Source organism: Pan troglodytes, chromosome 4, assembly GCF_028858775.2.
Source record: "Pan troglodytes isolate AG18354 chromosome 4, NHGRI_mPanTro3-v2.0_pri, whole genome shotgun sequence".
NCBI lineage: Eukaryota > Metazoa > Chordata > Mammalia > Primates > Hominidae > Pan > Pan troglodytes.
Window position 1 is genome coordinate 77,577,342 of NC_072402.2, and position 23,727 is coordinate 77,601,068.

Here is a 23,727-nt window from a genome sequence, read left to right on the forward strand (position 1 = left end):
CTCAGAAATATATCAGCACCATTAGCAAGAGGCACAACGGGGAAGGCTGGAAATGTGCTGAGGAAAATCACATTGCCGGTCAACGCATAGCTGCCTGCTGGAGAAGAGAGTCTGCAGACACACCTCAGCCTGGACAAAGGCCTCCAGGACCGGGAGCTGTGCTCTGCAGGAACTGGGCCCCAGGCACTGAGGACTGAAAACCAGCCCAACAAAGCATACCTGTTTCCATTTGTGAGAGATGAAATGATATGGGTTTTGTGACTCACTAAACCACTTGGAAGGCCAAACAATTACAAAAGCAAGATGCCTGGCTTCTTCTAGCCACATGGAGGGGCCCTCAGACTTGAGTAGCTGTGTGCCACTTGTCTGGGGTGGCTGCACCAAAAGGAACAGTGAGGTTTAGATGCTTGTTATTGTTCATTGTTCAATTTTGGTTCTGTCTATTTACTTCTAATTCCTCAAATATTATTGTGATTAGTGGTATAGAAAGGAAACGTTCATTTGTGAGCAAAGTGTGTAGTAAGAATTTAATAGTGAAATTCCCAGAAAAAAAAAAAAAAACTCAGATAGCTAAAGAAACAGCAGTAACCTGAGCTCCAAATATCTTGAGTTGTATTGTTAAGGTGAGAATCCATAATGTAAAGGGAATAACGTAAAGGGAATGCTTTGAAATCAAAGGCATAATCCAAGTGAGATAACCTAAAAGGTTGTGGATTTCTTTTAAAGTAGAAATCACATGTGGCTTTGGGAAATCATCAGCTGAAGCATAAGCTGTGCTTATGGATTCTCGCTGTGTTGTCACTAAGACCGATTATGTGAAGACTTGGCAAATCGATGTACAAATGTAAAACTTCCCACAATGGTATTTCATGGGGATCTCCTTTTACAAAGTGGTCATTGATCAGGACATTTTTCACTGATATATTCCTTTGGAATCCAATGAATTTTAGATAGGATATGATTATTGTACAATGTCATAGGTAGCTCTGATTATTCAAGCAGCTAGGGCATTATTCAGTGGCAAAGCATTAAGCTACTCTGGAATCTTTCTTCTGTGTAAGCAGGCAGCTGCTGTTGAGACTTTCTCTTTGTGGGTGAATTTGCCCAACCAATGGCAAGCATTCATTGGGAGTAGGGGAATGACGCTGATCACTGTTAATGACAGTTGAAAATGAAATGCTTTAATTAATCTCATACTTGGACTTGGCTGCTGAGCCAGAGCCCTGTACTTGAAGAGCTTAATTATGATGCCTCAAAATTTAGATCTTGACCCTGAGCTGCTATGACTTCCTCCCACCCTCAGTTTTGAGAGAAACTTTAAATTCGCTAGGGGATTCAACGTTTTACATGTTTGGTTATGCAAAATGGGAACAGTAGTGTCCAAACAATGGAATAGGCTTCTATATTATTCTTTTCATTTAGGCAGTATAACTGACATGATTACCAAAGTCATGTTATAATACATGTATACAAATTAATTTCATACCGGGGGACTTCACTGGGGGGAAAAAAGGGAAGTCCCTATTTGTGAAAACTATGATTTTGGTTTCTTTCTGAGTAAGGCACTGCTAATCTCTTTGGTGTACAGGAAAGTGTGGTATTATGTTCTAAAAATCAGAAGCCCCAGACCTTAATTTCAACTAATCTGATGACATCATTTTGTACTTCTGAGTTTCATTTCCCAACAATTTCATATTTCTTAGTAGGTGGGGAACCCAGAATTGAAAGGCATCAAAAAGAGCTAAATATAACCAGAAACCTGCTAACTCACCAGCTTTCTAAAATTCAAGAAGTATCTTTAACTTGATTGCTGAATCTCCAAAGACATGATGATCAGATGACTGGTTAATGGGTATTTTTTCAGACTCTACATGATTATCAGAAATGGCTGCCCTGGCCAATTGTACACCTACGAAGAGGTATTATCTAGAAGAACTTATATTCATCTACTTAATGTGGACCTCAAATATTAAGGATGTTCCTAATATGTTCTAGACTGGAGTCAGCAATACTTTTCATAAAGAGCCAGATAGTAAATATTTCTAGGCTTTTTGGGCCATATAGCCTCTGTCACAATTCCTCAACTCTGCTCTTGTCACACAAAAGCAGCCATAGACAATGCATAGGTGAATGAATGTGGCTGTGTTTCAATAAAACTAGACTCTCTTAATGCCAAGTATTTGCTGGAATAACACAAATTAATTTATCCTCAAATCTGTTTAACCTATTAATATGTCAGTCAATATTACATTAATATTTTATGAATCTGGTATCATATTATACATGAATTTATCTGAACATTTGGTTAATCCATGAATATTTACTCAATATTAATACTACATCATGAATCTGTTATCAAGTCATATACAGATTTCTTAAAAAATTTCCCTTATTTAGCATACTTGTCAATAACCTCAATAAGCAAGTATCTTAAGTTAACTATCGGGTTATATAGCAGATCCTCTCCCCCTTTTGTAACTCTTTCTGTTACAAGGGATTTTACATTATTATGGTATTGGGAAGTAAGTCTATTTATCCTGTCCCTATCTGTCTTCATATTAACCATATTCTGTTATAGCTTTTATCTTTGCAGACAGAATAGTTCAAATCTTCATGATTTGTCCTTAAACAACCCCCACTTCCTCATCCTCTTGAACATTTTATGCCTCCATCACTGTCTCTTCAGGTCTTGTGAGTCCTTGAAGTGCAGTGACTAGGCTGGAACATGGTGTTCCACGTTGGTCACATCACCTCTTCCTAATGATGCCCCATTGTACCTTTTGACTATAGCAAGGAATAAACAAAGTCAGAAGTGTGAAAGTGGGGGAGAAATTGAGAAAGTGCAGGGGATTTAGGGGAGAGCAAAATGGACTACAGGAAAAGAAAACATTGACTTTTGCAAAATGCTCTAAGCTGGCTACAAATGCATTCTGTAATTCTTTAAACCTTAATTGTAACCACAGTTAAGCTTTCTGGTGTGTTGGAATAAGAACAAAACTAAAATCCTTCTTTGTATAGAAATTATCCTGCAGTAACTTAGAGCCAATATCTCTAGTTAGGATGAGCGCAGTGGCTCATGCCTGTAGTCCCAGCACTTTGGGAGGCTGAGGCAGGTGGATTGCTTGCACCCAAGTAGTTTGAGACCAGCCTGGGCAACATAGCGAAATGCTGTCTCTACAAAAAAATTAAAAAATTAGACGAGCATGGTGTCACACACCTGTTGTCTAGCTACTTGGGGGCACTGAGGGGAGAGAATCACTTGAACCTGTAAGGTCAAGGCTGCAGTGAGTCATAATCACACCACTGCACTCCAGCCTGGATAACAGAGTGAGACCTGTCTCAAAAAAAAAGAGGAAGAGATCTCTGGTTAGAGTTTGTCTCTGACGGATACCAACCATGCAAGTAGTTTACACAAACCACATTCTTTCTGTAGAATGAGAAAATCTTGGATATAATTTAGCATAATGAGCTAAATAACTCTAGACTGAGCTTCACTGCCCAGACACGACTCTACTTCTGATCTGGGAAGATCTACCCTTGCATTGAATTCTCTCCTCTTCTCTCCTGACTCTGTGAGAAAAGTTTGCATGAATTTACTGAGATCAGTTATAGAAGGAACTGTGTGTCATTGAAAGTCTTGTACAGAAGTTCACATTAAAATATATCATAGTTATCTTTGGGAATGATTCTGCAAAATTCATAAAACAAAGATCTCTGAAACCCTAAGGCACACTGTGCTGGAGGCTAAGGGAATAATAGTGAGCTGAGTGGTCTCTGCCTACACAGAGCTTCTAATATATTGAGGAAAGAGATCTCAATCAAATTCAATTGCATTTATAAGTATGGTAAGGACAACAAAGGAGAGAGACATTATTCTGTAGGAGAATAACCCTGTCAAAGTGATGACTGATTTAAGATCAAAATGGGAAGGTAAAATTTTCTCAGTACCTGCAAAGGCACTGAGGTGGGAGGGAGCGTGCCAATATAGGGAAATGAAGAAACCCAGTGTGTATGAGCCAAGTTGAATAAAACATGAGAAGAAGCTGGAGAATGAGAGAGACCAGTTCCCAAGCTCTCAAGGAGCAAGAGGAAGCCTTTTCGGCATTTGAAGTGGAGGGATGGCATGATCTCGTGCGTAGTTTTTAAAAGAACCACTCAGGCTACTCTTTTGAGAATATTGTGGGAGGCCAGAGTAGATGCCTATAGACTTATACAGAGGTTAAGGCAGTTGATAAGAGTATGAACAATGATGGTAGCTTACCTCACATGCTTTTTAGATTATAGGCTAGAAGGTGGCCTAAGCCCATATACCATCATGGCACAGTGAATACGTTTTCCTTCTGGATCGTGGAAATGAATATTGTGCCACACAGCTTGATTGACACTCCCCAATGACTTTTAATACTGTGGGATCTCTGGCACATACTTCAGAAGATGAGAAAGGAGTTTTAATTAACCTCTATTTAGGAATTCCATAGACATAATTTTCATTAACATCTACTTGGTATTTCATCTCCATGAATTCTTTCCAGTGATAAAGCTAGTTGGTTTATCCTCCGGGACTGCTCAGTTCTGAACAGTGGGTCTTAAGTACTCTTTGGATTTCTTTGAAGGCTTTTTTAATTTTTGTTGACTACCTCTCTACTCATTTTGCCCCAGAAAAAAAGTAGTCATTTCTTTGATAAGTGAAATCTAAGAAAGGCTTATTTCATTTGGTACATTAAAGAGATGGAAGAAAGTAACTTTACATAAGAATATAAATGCCAGCTGTCCAGCATATTACAGAATAGATTTCTAAATTTGCTGAAAGGTTAGGAAAATGGATTCTTATATAGGCTTAAAATTTTTATAATTTTTTTGGCATTCTAGAATGAAATAAAGAAAATCGGTATCATCTTGATCTCATCACCCAGAAGAAAAAAAAAAACACTGATACATGGTGAAATATTTTCCTCTCTCATTTTTAAAAAGAATCAGGAATAGATTGTATACATATTTTTCAAATTCTTTCTACTTAGTGTTATATGATAGTCAATAATATATGTGTATGTAAGTAGCAATAAATCATTCCTGAAAACTTGTTTTTTAAGCTTATATAACATTCCGTCATATGGATGTACTGATTTTGCTAATTTGTTAAGTTTAAAATAATATTCATTTTCATTTCTTTGACTACTAGGTATAATTAATTTTTTCATACACTCACTACCCTTCATACTTCCTTTATTGATTTCCTTTTTATGTTAATTATTAAGATTTCTATTTAACTCTCAACATTTTCTTAATTTTTTATCATTAATAGATGTAAAAAAATTCTTAATTTTTAAAAAATAAACCCTTTTCATCTTAAAGATAGCAATCTGTTTTCCATAATACTTGTTATAAATATTTCCCCAGTTTGATGTTGGTCTTTTAATTTTGTTTAAAGTATTTTTGACAAATAAATAAGTTTTTGTGGCTTGAAGTTTGTTCATTTTTTTCATTTGTGATTACAGTTTAGTTGTTGATTCAACACATCCTTATTGAGTGTTTTGTGTTCAGCACTAAGCGAGACACAAGAGGTAAGACAGAAAAACAAGGTGCAGGTGGTTTTGCCACTTAGAGATTACAATTTAATGAGGGGATAGACAAACAAAACCAGGTCATTATAAAATAGTATACTACAAGCTATGCAAGAGGAAATACAGGTGGGAAGAAGTACCTGATCTGGACCTGGGGGATAAGGGAAGGCTTCTGGAAGGAAACAACCTTCTAGCTGAGAATGAAGGAAAATGGCAACATGAATTTAGAGAGAGGAAACAGTATGTGTGAAAGTGTTGTTCAGTGTCCTAAATGTTAAAGGTCCTCTTTCCCCAGAACATGGAGTGTGTGTGTGCGTGTGTGTGTGTGTGTGCGTGGGTGTGTGAAGGAGCAGGGCAGGGTGGTGGTCAAGTGTGAGCAGGAGGCCACTGGGGAGGCTGCGGCAGTCCGAGAGAAAGACAATGATGTTGGGCAGAGGATGTGTTGAATAACTCATCCCTTTTCATTGGACAAGCAATGCTTCAGTGTATATTAAGTTCTTATTCATAGCATACCGTCTATTCCAGAATAATCTAATTAGTTTTATTGCTATATCAATTCTTGGGCCAACACCACACTGGTTTTGAGTTTAATGAAACGTCTAAACTGGTAATGCATGCATCCTCTCATCACTTTTCATTTTCAAAATTGATTTACCTATTCTTGCCAATGCGTTCTCCCAAGTAAACTCTAAAATAATTTCAAAAGTCACGAAAGCATACGTGTGTGTATATGCATGTGTGTAAATACATGTATATATGTGTATGTGTGTTTCTTCCAACCATTTTTCAGTTTTTGGAGAATAAGATGTTTTTATTCAAGTTGCTGTCAGTAAATATTTTATATTACATGACTTCTCTATACACACACACACACACACACACACACACAATCTCCCATTGGTAATTTGATTGGGAATGTGTTAAATCAGGAGAACAGACATTCTTTTTAATATTGAGTCAGCCCATCAAGAAGCATTGAATGTTTTCCCACTTACTCAATTCTTTTATATTTCTTTTTAAGCCTTTATAGTCTTACTTATATAGGTCCTGCATATTTATTGATGGGGTATTCTTTTTTCTTTTATAATTTTAGCTTTTAATTATGAATGGATTTTTCTTCCATTATCTCCTCTCTGGTATTACTGGACTACAGGATAAATATTAATGATGTATATTTACTTTTTATCTGATTATTTAACTGATTATAATTAATTATAAGTGTTTATAGTTAATTATAAAAGTTTATAATCATGGTGTCTTTAAATAATGATAATTGTTCTCCTTCCAAAAATTGCATCTAATTTTTATTTGGTGTCTTACAGCATTGATTGTAACTTCTAATACTAAATAACAATGATAATAGTGAGCATCCTGTCTTAATATCAATTTCAAGAAGAACGCCTCTTACATAACATTTTTAAAAGTGTCTTATGTGGAAGCTAATAAAATAAACTTGGGAAATGCGACAAATGAAAATTCTCTCTCGCAGGCATTCTTAATTCATATTAACATATTAAGATGAGATCTGCAATAAAGAGATGAGTTCAACTGAGTTTAACCCAGTATTTCTAAAATGTATTTGACTATGGAAGTATTTTTCCCTCATTTAGAATTTTACATCAGTTATGACAGTCAAAATTATATTAATTTGATCTTTCTTTTTTAGAAAAATAATTTTCATACTTTCTTGTCTTTTCTGTTTGATCTCTCTTTTGCCATATGGACTATGATTTGGGTTTACTTTTAATTTTTTTCAATAATTGAGAAGCTCGTCACCCTTCTTTTTATTTCTACAAGTGGTTACACTTAAAGCTTCCAAGACATTTCTATCCATATCTTATACTTAGCAAAGTCAAAGACATGACCATACAGTTTTCTAATCAACTTCAAAATGAAATGTTATCTTTGAATAACCCCATCAAAAGAAATTTAATCCATTTTTACTTCCTTCCAACCTTTCCTCAGTATTGGTAAGAATAATTTAACATTTTTTATTCATGTTACTGTCAGTAAATATTTTATATTATATGACTTCTCTTTTGTGAATTATGTGATCTGTTCAGCAACATAATCCTTTACAATACATTCCTGAGCAGTTCTATGGTTATCTGATTTCTGTGTCCATAACTATTTTCTTTTTATACCATAAATTTCTCATTTTTTTACTTTTTAATTTTAATATCTTAAGATTCACCACCTTTTATCCCATTTATCCTTTTAGGGTGTATAATGTAGGTCATCTACATTTTGAGAAGTGCCTGATTCTGTTTACTATAGTGTCGGTTTTACCCCTTACTGCCTTCAATGGACAAATTAGTACTATTATTTCATTTCTGGCTCCTCTACAACCCCTTTTAATCTAACCCAGCACTCTTTTCCTTCCTTACTTTTATCTCATAATGGCTACCTGTCCTTTTCCACAGTATTTTCTATTTCAGTTGAAGATGATAAACAGTTTTCTGACATTGACATTGAGATGATGTTTCAGTTTTCTTGTTAGACAATTTTGTTCACTGTCTAAGCTACTTATTTTTCATGATTACTCATCTAGGAATAAAAATCAATCTACTTAGACCCAATATTTTTGAACACTGAGCATATGTAATGTGTTCTTAAACCTGTTCAATATGTACTGGGCTCTAAATGTTCTGGCCTACAGCTGGAGGGCAGAATGACATGTCCTAGTTCAATATCAGCCTCTAACAGGAATGCTACTGATGTAGTTTTCTGCACTGAGATAGGATCTTCTTTTCTTCCATTGCCTATTCTCCTGGAGGCAAAATAGAGAACATAAAAAGTCATCATCTTTGGTATGTTCTTCTTTAGGGGCTTTTTCTTTCTCCCAACCCAACCCCCATAGTCCTTACTTGCTAGATGTGTGTTCCAGGATTCAGTTCACCACTGCCCAGTCTTCTAACATCCAATTTCATTGTTTTCTGAGAGTTGAGATTTTCATACAGATATAGAAGGGATGCTGTGCTTGTTTGAAATGGTTCTATTTGGCAGAGCGATAGCCGAACAGTTTTTAGGCAAAGAATGAACCGTCTACTTACTTTCTTTGAAGAAGCCAACAATTTGGTTTTGTTGCCAACAGCAAATAATATATTGGCTAATAATTGTGATTTACAGTGACATGGGTAATGTTAGTCATAACATGTCTTCCAAGTTTCTGGCTATGGACTAACTGTAGGTCTTGGAGTTTGGTATTATCTAGAATTTTCCTTCTCCCTCCTCCCCCACCTCTTATCTTTTAGCATAGTTGAAGATTGGAACTTCTTCCCAGAAATCTAGCATCTTCATAAGTCCTTTCCGGTTTTAAGATTTTTATCTTATATTTTACATATATGTTACATATATTTCCTGTGAATCTTGGCTGAATTTCTCATTTAATAAAGTCCAAGTTAGTATGAATAAATAACATGTTTCCCAATTTTACACACATACAGAAATTCAAACACATAATGAACTCTCTGGCAGCCTTTAGCATTTGTAAGTGCTCTCTCACCAGAAAAATCCTTTAATAGATAACCAAGTGTCCTGGGGAAGAAGGGTGTCAGGAAACTTATTATATTTGTGTCACTTTCTTCAAAGGGTGATTAAGTATATGTCTCCAAAGATGTGATGTTATCATCTTTGAGTATCACTTGAATTCAAGTCAATATTTATTGAGACCCCATGATGTATCAGGTGCCTTACTAGAAAGTCGACATATAGAGATGCATAAGACATGATCTTTTTCAGTGGGTAATTTAAGGTCTTTCTTCTACTGCTAGCATTGTCATGTGTAAGGCTGGTGGGTTGAGTCTTTGGAATTTGTGAAGATTCTTCCAGGTTGTTTAAAAAATCTTTTGATTCTCACAAATGTATTTTTTCTATTTCTTAGAATTATGTTCTTTATGGCTACTAGGAAATCCTTTGAAACTGGAATTAGATTGCATTATTCCACTGGGGTAATAGGATTGGTAAGGTAGGAGTGTCTTTGAAGAATAATGCTAAATAACCCAGACACTAAGGCTGAATCTTCAGCACAGCTCTTAAGGCATCCTGTAAGTACCCTCTGCTGCTTATTAGAAATCCCAAAGCCCTGCTCCCTTAGGAAAGCGGCCCATCCCCATCCTCATCATAAGATGCAAGGCATAGCTAAACATCTCAACTTCTCACTTGAGTATTATATACTCTCAGGCCAGGATACTTTCCAACTCAAGAGTAAGATAACATTACATTCTGATCTTCTTGTGTGTGTTTTTTTGGGTTTTTTTTTTCATTTTATTTATTTATTTATTTTTTTGAGACAGAAATTTTACTCTTGTCACCCAGGCTGGAATACAACAGCGCAACATTCTGATCTTCTTTTGAGAGAAAAGTTTCACACAATTAGCCTTTGAAATACACATCCCTTTAAGTACCATGAAAACATTGTCTCATACAACAATATTTCTAAGAAACACACATGTCCCTCCCACAATGATTTTTTCTTGTTACCACCAATAAAAATTAGAGCTGTGTTGTTTTTGTTGTTGGGTTTTTTTCTGTTTTTGTTTTTTGGTGACTACTGTGACCCTCAAAAAATCAATCTGACTTTCTCGATCTTGATTTGCAACACGAAGGTTACCAAACAAAGAGAATGGTTCAATGAGGGAAAGCTCAACTACCTGCCCTAAATATTTAGTATAGCAATGCTGAGCTTTTGGTAAAGGCTCAAAATTCTCATGCTTTCCCACTAAATGAAAAGGGGAGCTTTGCTACTAGTAAACCATATTCAAGAAATAATTCTTATTAATACTTTTCTTCTTTCCTATGAATTATTGCTTTGTAATGGATGTTTGACAAGTTACTAGCAAAGCTGTCTTCGATGAGCACAGAGACCCATCAGATCTGTATTAACACCTCCAACCACTGGAGTTTCATTAAGTAGGTTTCTCTACCCCTCTCCTTCAGGCCACAGATGAGAAGAATGACATTGGGTCCAAAGTTCTGGCACAAAGAATGATGTCTGCCTTCCTGTGATGATTTCAAATTCAGGGTAATAATTCCAACTATCTTTCCCTGGCCATGATAGAAAGCTCAAGAAATCTTGGTTCCTTGTCTCTTTTCTTCCATCCAGTTGGTCTTTCTAATTACACACTCAACACAATGTTCTGCTGAGCAAGACATCTGCTGTAGCCACTATCACCCTTGGCATAACCAGATATTTAAAGGTACCTAAAGGAGTTTAGCCATATTTTGCCAAGATCCTAAGTTCTATGGCATAAGAATCCATCCACTTCTCTACTGCCTATAGAAAAGGACAGCTCAGTCTTTCTGAAAGAATTGTTCTCAAACAAGAAAGCATTTGAGGTAACATGTCAACAAGGTGGACTGGTAATTGGTGTTCCTTTCAGAGCCAGTTGGAGGAAATGGCCAGCTCAGACATTCTCTTCTCCCCAGTGTCCTATGGGAACAAGATTTACCCAGACACAGCTGACTATGAGAAGTCTTCAGGGATTTACAACCTGTCTAAGAACAAGGCCAATGGGGGGGTCACTTTGCAACACGTCCCCATTTGATTGTCAGAGGACAGATACTCTATTAACAAAGGAATTTGCACTGGTATTTTCAGGGACACATCAAGTAATTGCCACTTGAACGTTTTTCCAGGCTTTCAAAGGAATGTAAGAATGGCCTAAGGCTAAATTACATTCATGTCTTTAGTGAGTCATTATATTACTGGCAATAAAGTATATTATTACTTTACTTTCAGATGCCCTCACATATTTTTTTAAAGTAGAAAGGAGACATATTATGGTCACCATTCTTAAGAGACTTAACTAAAAGACACTAATTTAATCTTTCAGTTACTTAAAAATAGCTGTTGCTCACCCACTATGTGCCAGGCTCTATACCAGGCACCAATATGAAAAGGTGAGTATTCTCTGCTCTCCCTAAGCACAGTCTTGTGGAGGAGACAGACAAAATGCAGCCATGGCCAGAAGGGGGAGCAGTTAATGAACAAGTAGGCAGAGAGTAGGGAGGGGATTCTGAGAGACAGTATGGACGGACTGAGGGTAAGTTGTACATACCTGATATTTTGGGCAATTGCAAATAGTTTGATGACCAAATCACAAGGAGAAGAAGTGACAGCAAGCATGGCTGAAAATGTAGGTTGGTGCCAAATTGTAAAAACCTTGAATACTGTGCTGAACGGTTTGGTCCGTGAATCAGGTAGAGGACTTGACTCAGGTCTCTTGACTCAAAGGTCATGTTTTTTCTCTGCTAGATTGCACTTATCCTTCCAAATGCTAGTGGACACCACACTGAATTTGATCAAAGATCTCTCAATGGAAATATGTAAATTTCCTATAAGAAGCAATTGGTAGGTTCTCTTATTATCATCTCCATCTCACAGATAAGGAAACTGAAGTATAAAGAACTTGAGTAACTTGTCCAAGGTCACACAGCTAGCTAGGTGATCCCAGACAATTTGGCTCCAGAGTCACTAGTCCTAACTACAACAATTTAGCCTCTCTTTATCTAGAGGTCTTTATGCATTTGTCTGCATTCTACTTACGCTGGTATTGGTGAGTAAAGATTCCCTTCCAGAATAGGTTTGATAAATTGCCAAGTCTGAAACTGAAAAATTAATATCTATGATAACAGAGGTTTTGGGGTCAAGGAGTGAAAGGAATTCATCCTATCATGTCTCTAAATACTTTTTTCTTTACCAATTTATGGGAATTTGAGACCAGATATCTGGAACCAAGCAGCCTCACCCTGTTAAGGGAAAGAAAAAGAACAGAAGAAAAGAGGAGAGGAGAGGAGAAGAGGAGAGGACAGGAGAGGAGAGGAGAGGAGAAGAGAGGAGAGGAGAGGAGAGGAGAGGAGAAGAGAAGAGAAGAGAACTAAAAGTATCTGCAAAAATATTAAAGGATTTGACCGAGATCTCTGAGGTGCTCCAAAGATTGCAATTGTGCTTACTATCCAAGTTAATGGCTGTAAATCTAAGAGAATTATGATGTGCCTGGTAAATATTGGTTGTTTTGTTTTAAGTCTTCATGGAGAAAATGGAAAAGACATTGGCATGTAGGATGAAGTCACAGCAGGACAGACAGGTCCTGCAAGTGTTTCTTTAGATGCATTGATATTCATAACATCCAAACAGGCCTTAAGGCTGTCTTCTTACTTTACACTTACCAAAGGGGTAAGATATCATTTTCCTTGGACACACAAATAATAAACGTACTCTCACAACATCACTTGAACGTTGTGGTTTTGCAAATATACTATGTTTTAAAAGCTATAGCCCTCAAATCCCTTACTAGACATCAATATTTGTTGGAATTTCAACATCAAAGATTTATTGTGAAGGGGGAGGAGGGGTTACTCCAAAGGCTAGAACCAGTGCATATACCATACTAACAACTCTGCATGCATTATTGCTTCTAATCTTCATAATTTTGAGTACTATCTTTATTGTCACCATTTAATGAAGATGTTAGGGTTCTGGGGGCTTAAGTGACTTGCCCAAAGTTACACAGCTTGGTAGAAACAGAATTTACCACAGAACTTGTGTGTTAAGCCAAATAATTTTCTAGCTCCATACAACTAAAAATTGGAAGGAAAAAGTAGAGCCTTATGAATAGAGTCCTGAGCAAGAAGGATGAACAATCTGAAGATGAAGTACTCCGTAAAAGAAAGATCTGGGTTCGAATTCTAACCCTGCCTCCGTTCATCTGTGTGATCTTCGCAAAATCTGTTAACTCTTTAAACTGTTGGATATTTATAAAATGGGACTGGTGCTATTTGGCCTGATATCTTACAGGGGAAGATTCAGTCAGGCCAGGCATACTTAGGGTCTCTCTGACCTGGAAAGCCCTATATAAAGACATGGTACCATTCTTAGTGTTAGGATTGAAACTACATCCCTAGTGTCCTGACACCTCATATCAATACCCAGAAACCCTAGGCTCTTCCTTCAATCCCATACTCCTTCCTCAGCTGCCAGGACAGCTTGGTTAAGAAAAGCCTTGTTCTTGGGGAGTATGTCCATGAAAGTATCTCTATTTCCTTGCAGTTTCACATTAAGTAAAATTAGAGTGCCCTTCACAAAGAATATATATTTGAAAGCCCTCCCACTGACTGCTGGGCAAAGCACTTGTCAGTCAACAAACCAGGTAGATCGAGTCTGCCCTCAGAGTTTTTGTATTCTGAGAGTGACTAGCAACTTTCTCTCATCCTAGAGCAAACAGGGCTTTCAGAGGACAGGTTCTGGGGCAGCGTGTAGCCACGATAGAATTGATTTGCTTTTGTGTCCAAAGTCATGATTATCAGGAGAGCTGCCATTTATCAACCACCTCTTTGATACTTGGTGTATAGGACAGGCGTGTTAACTATATTATTTCTAAACCACAAGATAAGTCTGTGAAGTATTTTTATCCCTGGTTTACAAAGGAAGAAATGAGGCTCTGCGAGACATGCCAGAAAGAACATGCTCGACACAACCAGCTGGTTACAATGTGCGGCTTTGTCCAGCCCTACCTCTTCTTTCTTGGCAATCATCAGAGCCACTCAAGGCTTGGAGGACTGTGCTGGCAAAAAAGAAATCTTGTATTTTCTAAAACTCACACCCACACTTTGGAGGGGACAAGATTGAGATCAACCCCAATTCCTACTCTTTTCTTTATGACAGTTTATCAGAGCATTTTTCCTTATATTCACTCAGTCCTGAGTTTCTATTTAGTTGTGATAATAGATACATTTTTTGAATTTTTAATACCTTGGGGTGCAAATTTGGAATCTATGGAGGATAAGGGAGTAACAAAATGTTATGGAAATTGAAATATGTAAATTATTAATTTTCTCTCTCCTCTACAGATTTACAATCACTTTATTTGGGGATATCAAGTAGGTTATGTGGTTACTGTAGTACTCATTTAATAATCAGATTTTATTTAGAGAACTATAAAAGGTACAACTTAAGGGGGAAATATATTTTAGATGATGATTTTTTTTTCAGTTTCCAATTTTTGAAGAATGACGTGTTTTTAAAAACTTTTAAAGAATTTCTCCTACATTTCACTCCCTTTAAGGTAAATTGATAGCTGTGAAAATGGCACCTTGGAAACATTTCTGTCATAATCATAGGAGAGAGTGAGAATTATTAATATTCTTAGCCATGTAGCATCATAAAGTAGATCACAGCTGTTTCTTTCAGAAAATGTCATTTGTTTTTCGATCAGATGTATGGTCCGTCTCACAATCTAACCACTTCCACATCTGGAATATCTTAACTGAAAATGTCCACAGCATTACACGGCCTGGCTCAGGGGGAGAAAAGAACTAGGGCCTGCATCGAATTCTGTCTCTCACTCAGCTGATCTGCATTCCTCCTATAGCATTTCCTTATAATTAAGAAGAGCTTATAGATTTGGGAACTTCATGAGCCTCTGTAACCTTCTGGTGAGGGTGAGAAGCTCAGAACTGCATTTCTATGCATTTTTCCCTAGTCTTTCCTGCTTCGGAGGAGAAGCCCTGCAAGAGCTTCCTGCCAAGGGACCCTGCTTTCTCAGCAGCAGGATCCGGAGAGCCAGAAATCCATCTTCAGCTCCTTTGAACTTGGCTGTTGTTAATCATGCTGTGGTTGTCCTTTAAGAGCAAAGGCTTCACGGAGAGCAGATCAGCTGGCTGTAGGGAGGGTTTCAGCTTCTCATTGTAGGCAGATCATCTGCTAACAGCTTACTGAGAAAAAGTTGAGGACATGTGGCTGAAACACTGTCAGAGCTGCTGTGAACACAGTCCAAGTGAGCAATTTTATGACCCAAACCAAGCAGACACTAAGTGCTTTCTAGTGGTGGAAAAGGAGCAGAGAGAAAAAGAACAAAGACCAAGTGGTGGAAACAAAAAATATATATATTTCTTTCAGCAGCTAACATATTTTTCTGTTTAGAAGATTGGTATCTCCTACTTAACCACAAACTACAACACATAAGATCAAATAAGATTAAATGTCCGGTTTGCTAAATAGCAGAGCAAAGAAACTAAGGTCAAGATTTCAGACTCTTACATCTGAGGAAAGAGAGAGGCAAAGAGAAGATACTGGAAATGCCAATATCCAGTCAATGAAATAAAAAGAGGCTACTGTAGGCATCCCCAGAAGCTTGCCTTTTGTCCAGTGCCATGGGAACCACAGAAGGCGCTCAGCTTTGCAGCTTCACTCAGAATTGGGGCAATGCTCCATAGAGTCAAGGGCATGTTATTATAAAGTGCTCCATTTGTTTACTTTGGCAAGTGGAAGATGACTTTGCTAAGCGATACTCTGCTGGGGCTCAGGGCCAGCACTGCTGGAGTAGGAAAAGGGAGACTTCCTGGGGCAAGGCTTCTCAATCTTCCTGCCATCAGCATTGCAGTCGGAGCGGCACTGAGGTGTCAACAAAAGGATGATGAACTGTGTCAGCAGTGTTAGCAAATGGCTGAAGTAGAACGGAGCTGCCCAGGATGCTGCCCTGTCGCTGGGGAATCTGAGGGAGGCTGAAAGACATTGTAAAAGAGATTGAAGGGCTGGACTGTCTGGAGGAATGGTGCCATCGGCATCCATGCCACAATACTCCAGGACTGCCCTGCCTTTGTCAGGACAGCCATCAGCGGCGGTTTTCCCTCTAACCAGGATGGGCATCACTCCTTGGGCTTGCCAGTCTCACCTCTCCTCATGCAATTGCATGTCCAAGGCATGCCCTCAGGGGATGGTGCTGATCCAGGGTGGCAAACCCAAGTGGGGAGAAAATGCTGAATCTCATCCTCTCAGAGATCTGCTGCAGTCAGCGACTATACTGAGGTGCATGCTCTGAGCAACAGTCGCTGGTTGGGGAGGCTTCTTTGTGGAGTGGGTCTCAGCCACAGCCTGAGGGTCCTCTCTTGGTGATGCTACCAGTTAATTGCGTCATCTTCAGCCTCCACCCAAACTTAGGCCTGTAGGTCCATCCATTACTATATCAGCCTCAAGGACTGAACAGGTGGGAGGAAGGACTAGTGTGAGTGATGGAAGCAGCTGAGCTGAGGAGTGCTGGCACCTGTGCAAATCCAGCAAGAATGACATCTGGCTGAGCTTCAGTCATTCACCTAAGCACCAATCGGGGGTCACTCCCAGATCTGAGCAATGAGGGAAACTTCCCAGGGGGAACCCCGCACGTGGGTAGACCTGGGGGAGCAGCCAGAAGGAAAGGGGTTGACCCTATAGTTGATTAAGATTCAGAGAAAGAAAAAACAAAAACAGAAAACGATCATAGTTTCAGACACTCCCAATGAGCCTGTGACCTCCCCGAAATCCTATAGCCAAGCACACGGGTGGATCTGGCCTCACTTTCCCATTCTCCCACTTGTGACTTTTGATTCCACATCATAGTTAAGGTCTTCGGCAAATTGGATTAAACTTTGGATTTAAAAATAAAATAGAATTAAAATAAAATAAAGAAGTTGGGGACAGGAGAAAGTGGTTTCCAAGAACCTACACCTCTCTACCCTGAAATGACTGAATATTGTGTTCCCCTCAAAATTCATATGTTGAAATCCTAACCCCCAATATAATGGAGCCTTTGGGAGGCTTCATGAATGAGATTAGTGCGCTTACAAAAGGGTCCCAGAGAGCTCTCTCACCTTTTTCCACCATGTGAGTTTACAACAGGAAGTCAGCAGTATGCAATCCAGAAAAAAGCCCTAACCAGAACCTGACCATGCTGGCAACCTGATCTCAGACTTCCAGCCTCCAGAACTGTGAGAAATTAAGTTATGTGGTTTATAAGCCACTCCATCTAAAGCACTTTATTATAGCAGCCTGAACTGATTAAGACACTCCTGAGAACGATTCCTTCGGGGAAGGTCTTGATTAGCCTTCACCTAGCCCAGTTTGCAAACACACTGGAGTGTCCTGCCCATGGCAATCTTCATGTAGCAGCCTGGGAGACAGAGGAGGGGGATTCCAGCAGGAGCAATCTTCCCAAGGAGGCAGTTCCTACTAGCTAACTTTCTTGTCCTGCTTTTGCTCATTGAAGGTCCAAACCTGTCCCCTGCCCTATGTTTGTTTTCCTCCTAATCCCCTGGCTGATGGAGTCAGGCTTTGGAGAATTCCTTTAAGAGTCTCAGTTGGCCTTATGGATCCCAAAACACACCCTTCTCTATTGATGCCAGATTCTGAGCAGGCTGACAGTGCATGCATGAGAACCTTTCATAAAATAGGACTATTTTTTATTCCCTTTGCTTTTTCTTTGTGTTATTTCCCCTCTTCACTCCCTGTCCTTTTACCTTACCGTACACATTTGTCACCTCCTTGCCTGGAAAGCCTAGTGTCACCTCCCTGCCTTTTCACAGCCTATAGGATTGAGTCCAAACTTGCCAGCTTGGCCTTTCATGGAGTGCAGGTTTAGTACAGGACTGCTAAACACAGTTTCAGAATGAACCATTCTCCTGGCCTTTATCATTGCCAATATTTCTCTTTATTTTATTTTATTTTATTTAGGGAGAGCCGATATTTCATAAGAGTTGATGGACTGCTTTTCCTGGAAACTTGAGAATTCATATTTTTATTCAAAATCGTTTTCATTTTTTTGCTTAGAGCCTGTTAAAGACTGAGGCCCTCTCTCTGTCCCTTCTACTCCCAGCCAAACCCAATAGACACATGTGAGCAAGTTGTCACCTGACCCGAAGCTCCAGCCCCTGGAACCAACTGAAACAAAATGTATCCTTGCATTTTCCAGCAAGGAATTGCCTTGCCTACAAAAATACTCTGTGCTTTAATATGCAGATCAATTATTAACAGTAGGCTGTACCTTTCACCAGGTTGTAAAAGGATGACTGCGTAGAGCCACAGCATTCTCCTTGTCAGTGTAGGAAATGCAGAGGAGGATGTTACCTCCGGCACTTGCCTCTAAGACACCTAATAAAGATGAGGAAGGCTCCAGCCTGAAGCGTGGGTGAGGTGTCCAGCTGCCCAAAGGCAACAGGTGAGATACTCAGGTCCCCTTCCTCCTTTTGCTGTCAGTTCTGATTCTCTCCTTTCAATCTTTCTCATCTGTGATTGGGAATGGCAGGGGTGGGGTGTGTTTGGGGCATCAGTGGTGGTAAAAATGGTCTTATGGGCAGGGCCATGTTGAATAAGAGATGAGCATGGAGACAGCGTGTTAACTTAAAAGGCCAACACCGAGGCTCATTTGAGACCGTAGGAATTCCAGGGAGACAGTGTTGTTCAGGCATGGGATCGAAGATCAGGAGGGCGGCTCAATAACACGCTGGCCCGGTCACATGACAGACCAGTCCTTGGAGTGAACTGGGAGACAAGGAGGCTGCTTTGGCATGGAGCTGAGAACATCTCTAGATCACACTGGAAGGCAGAGAGAGGCCAGACAGGGAACTCTGAAGAGCTGCCACAGCCTGTGCCAGGGTGACATCAGGGTGAGTTGAGATGATTTTTTTAACAAACTTCATTTTTTGCAGCAGTCTTAGGCTTACAGAAAAATTGAACAGAAAGTACAGACAGTTCCCACATACCCGTTTTCCCCCACAGAGTTTCTTCTATTAATAACATCTTATGTTCGTGTGGTATGTTTATCATGATGAACCAATGTTGATATATCATTATTAACTAACAAGTCCAGAGTTTACATTAGGGTTTACTTTTTGGGTCGTATGGTTCTATGAGTTTTAACAAATGTATAATGACATGTATCTATCATTACACTATCATACAGAATAGTTTCACTTCCCTAAAAATCACCCTCCCTTCTTTCCTGCAAATCTCTGACAACTGCTGATCTTTTTACTGTCTCTATACTTGTGTCTTTTCTGAAATGTCATGTAGTCAGAATCATGCAGAATGTAGTCTTTTCTGACTGCTTCTTTCACTTAGCAATATGCTTTTAAGCTTCCTCCATGTTTTTCCAGGGCTTGGTAGCTTCTCTCCATTTTAGCACTGAGTGATACTCCATTGTATGGCTGTACTGTAGTCTGTTTATCCATTTGGGCAGACTTTCCAGCAAGATAGAAGGCAGAAGCAATGGAAAGGGTGGATGAAGGGAAAACTGCAAGGAACACAGGACAAGATAGAAGCAAGAGCAGGAAGGTTTTGGAGAAGTGGAAAAACAAGCTAGAGAGATAGGCACAGAGGCCTAACCTGGGGTAAGGCAGGGCCTTGTAACCAACGCTCAGTGAGAGAGGCAGCCCCTCACTGACCTGCACCAGGCCTTTCCTGATTTTATAGACAGAGTGTCATGAGGTCATGAGGGCAGGAACCATGTCAGCTTCATCCTGAGAGCCCAGCACTTTGTAGGCATCTAATAAATATTTATTACACCAATGAAACCTTCAAAGTCTCTTCTAAAAAAGCAAGTTCTCCCAGACACCAGAAGACAAATGGCCTAGCAGCCCCTGAGCCAGTCATCTCGGGCAGGTGTGAGCTGGTTGCTTATTTGAACCCTCCATGCCACAGGGCAGCATCAAGCTTGCCTGACACACACCTCCTGAGCCAGGAATTCACCACTTTGCCACCATCTCTGCCTGGCTTGGGAGATGCTCCGTGGACAGAACCAGAGCCGTGCTGCAGGGAAGCAGAAAAACCAAAGGAGATGCATGCCAACCTAACATGCCAGTTAAAAAAAAGGCATTCTTGCCTCAGAGTAAGAATCCAGCTCTCCATGCACTCGTCTTTCAACCCAATCACAAGGCATCAGAATTAGCCCATATGACCTCTATGGGACAAGAAGAGCAAGCAGGGTGATTTGGGTGCTAAGAAATAGCTGTGAGAGGATGATGCGGCAGCTGTGCCCTCCAGATGTTCGGAGAGAACATCTGTGCAACAATAGCAGTAGCTCCCATGCACTGATGTGAGAACCCAGCCTAAGGGGTGCAGCTAGCAATCTGGGTGGTAGGGGGTAGCTCTCAGAGGGTCTGACAATTCACCTAAAGATTGCAGGACCAATAGGAACCTGCCAGTCAGAATTTACTAGCTCAGTGGTGCCCTCCAAGCAAGAGAGCTTATCAGCCAGACCTGTGTCTTGGTGCAACATCACTGCTTAAAATCAAGTCCTCCCAAGGCATGGTGTCCATTTTACTTTCTCCGGATGAAATGAAGACAGAGAATGAACGCAGTAAGATGATAGAGTGCTTTGCTTTGGATCTGTTCATATCTTACCCGTGTTTGTGCTCACACGAGTTACACAGTCAGTACAAGGGTAGAGAGCTCTTGAGAATTTCTTACCTAAGGGAAAGAACTTGGGGGCTGCTTTGCTCAAAGGCTATTTTTCAGTGTGGGGCTTATCTAGAGACATATATCTTGCTCCTTGTCCCCACTGCTGTTGCATAACTACGGGAGTTGAGGGTCACTATACACAGACACAGATGGTAGAGATGGGGGCAGTGGTTGGGCAAGGAATAGCTGCCTTGCCACTTCGAAGTCTCCTAAATGGCATCTCTGAAGAAGAAGGATATGTCCACAGGGAGAAGGGCCCCATGGTGATTCTGTTGCTCCTAATGTGCCAGGCTCAGTCTCTTCAAACCACAAGAAGTGGCCCAGCGAGTTCCATGTAACTGCAAATGCAAGCAGGAAAAAACCACACTCAGATCTCAGCACAGCATCAGTCTTGGGGACAGCTGGCCTTTCCTAATGCAGCAGCATCTGGCTGCTTCTGCTGTACCTGGATGTCTTCAGGGCAGTTCTTCCACACAGAGGACCCCAAATAAAAGCAGAATTCCTACCATTAAGCTTTCCATATCCAAAACTTTCTATGTGAAAGATACAGCATTTGTGTCTCACAAGAATCTGTTTTCTTGGGGCATCTGCTATTTGGCAGCTAACCAAAACAGAATTCTCATCTTATTTTCTTGTTCATTTGTGCTACATGGAAGGGACTGGTCCTGAATATTCAGGGCAACATCCAGCATTTGGTAGTAGTGGAGAGAAAGAGAAGAGAAAGCTCTGGACTGTGTTCCTCTGTCTGGGAATGTGACTCTCACACCTCCCAAATCCTCCCATTCACACTTTTTCTCCCTGACTTTCCAGAACCCTTTTTAGGCTTAGCTCCTTTTATCTTACCCTACACGCTTTCTTTCTACCCACACTGGTGGGTACTTTTCAGCCATAGACATTGGAGCACATTTAAATATGCTGGAGTCCTTAGAGAATTAAGAGGTAGGGGAGAGAGGAGGGCACAGAGCTGAGGATGGCACTAGCTCATTCACAAGGAGCCCTGAATTTCCAGGGACATTAAAGAACAGATGCTCATGACAGAGCATAGAGCTCTGCCCTAATTGTTTGTAATGTTGAACTATGTGTCATTCGTTCACTCATATATTCTCTCAACATTGGAATTGAGCACCAATTATGTAACAGAGTAGGTCTTGGCAATACAAAGATGAATGAAACATACCCCTTGTCCCCAAGAAGTATGTGGGCACGACAGGCACATGGACCAATGATGGTCATGTCAAGCGTGATGAAGTCCATGGTCCTGAGGGACACTTGGACCATGGCCTGCATGAGAGGGCCTGGAACCCAACTGGGCGGATCTAGAAAGAATTCCTCTGGACTTGATTCCTGAACTTGAAGGTAGAGATGGAAGGAGAAGAGCTCTGGGTAGCATGTTCCTGGCAGAAGAAGCCCACTGCAAGAGCAAAGGCACTGAGGAAGCCTGGTGGTCACTGGAAAACTGGGATTCAAGTAGCTGAAATCGTAAGGGTGCAGCCTAGGGAGAAGTGAGACCCGTGGTGGGGGGCAGAGCCAAATCTCTGTATCCAAACCTTTCTATATGAAAGATACAGTGTCTGTGTCTCACAAGAATCTGTTTTCTTCGGGTGTCTGTTATTTGAGTGCTAACCAGAACAGAATTTCTAAAGATGGACTTTGAGGCCAGGTAACAAGGCTGAGGCTAAGAAGAACTATGGAAGGTCTGTTGGCAGGAGAGATGTATGATTAGATCTGCATTAGCAGAAGGAAAGTTCTGGCTGAAATCTGCAGAGCAGTTTGGAGGGGACAAGACAGATGACATGGAGAACACTTAGGACGCTGTTATAATAAAATAGGCTAGAAATGATGTTCCTCAGAAGTCCCTTTCTCCCTGCACACCTGGCCATCTCAGACTTCCTGTTCAAGGGGAAGGCAGGCTGGGGAGAGAGGTTTCTTGAAAATAACACATCTGTTAATTGGATCATTTCTGTGTGGTCAATGTCTGTAGGGGCTTTGTTTTGGTCATCATAGTATAAAATCCCCATTATGTAAATATTTCCTCCTGATAAAAGCTCACTGTGTGTCTATAACCCTACCAGCTTCCTTATAGTATTTGCTCATCCCCAGGTTCAAGGACCTGTCTGTGTGGCTCTTCCCCAGAGCCTCTGTTGGAAAGAAGATTTGTCTTTGGTTATAAGTAGATACACAGTGGTCAAGATGCTCTAGCACAGTGCAGCAGAATAAGATGGGCTCACTAGGGAAAGATCATTCACCCCTAAAGTGTACACTTATTCTTTTCTGATTATGATAGGACCATGTTGAAATTAAAAATTGTTTCAATGAAAAAGCAACTGATTGTTTAGGCCAAAGCAGAACTTTTTTTTTTTTTTTCCTGAGGCAAAGTCTCAGTCTGTCACCCATGCTGGAGTGCAGTGGCACAATCTCACAATCTCGGCTCACTGCAACCTCCATCTCCCCAGTTCTAGCGATTCTTCTGCCTCAGACTTCCGAGTAGCTAGGATTACAGGCACCTGCCACTATGCCCAGCTAATTTTTGTATTTTTAGTAGAGACAGGGTTTTGCCATGTTGGCCAGGCTGGTCTTGAACTCCTGACCTCAAGCGATCCACTCGCATCAGCCTTCCGAAGTGCTGGGATTACAGGTGTGAGCCACCATGCCCAGCCAGAATTATTTTTAGTACTGTAGTTAAGAGGGCACATTCTGGAGCAAACTGCCTGCTAAGTATTCACTGTGGGGCATTGGGGAAGAACTTAATCTCTTTGTGCCTTGGTTTCTACATGTAAAATGGGATAATTATATTGTCCCCCTGTACTGGTTTGCTGGGGCTGCCATAACAAAGTACCACAACTGGGTGGCTTAAACAACAGAAATGTGTTGTCTCATAGTGCTGGAAGCCGACTCACCTCAGAAGCATGGACTCCCTTACCTCCAAGGCCAAGGCAATGGGGCTCTCTCCCTCTTGCC

At 40.3% G+C, this 23,727-nt stretch overlaps 1 protein-coding gene across 5 annotated transcripts in view; it reads left to right on the forward strand.

The window, feature by feature from the left end:
* The window catches only part of PRLR (prolactin receptor), a 180,944-nt gene that overhangs the window by 16,957 nt on the left and 140,260 nt on the right, over positions 1-23,727 (forward strand). The window contains exon 2 of one of the 5 annotated variants that reach the window (XM_063811323.1): positions 18,366-18,529. The exons of 3 other annotated variants lie outside the window; for them this stretch is intronic. The gene's annotated coding sequence lies outside the window, so the exon portion shown is untranslated. One more of the 5 variants, XM_016953442.4, reaches the window with a different exon arrangement.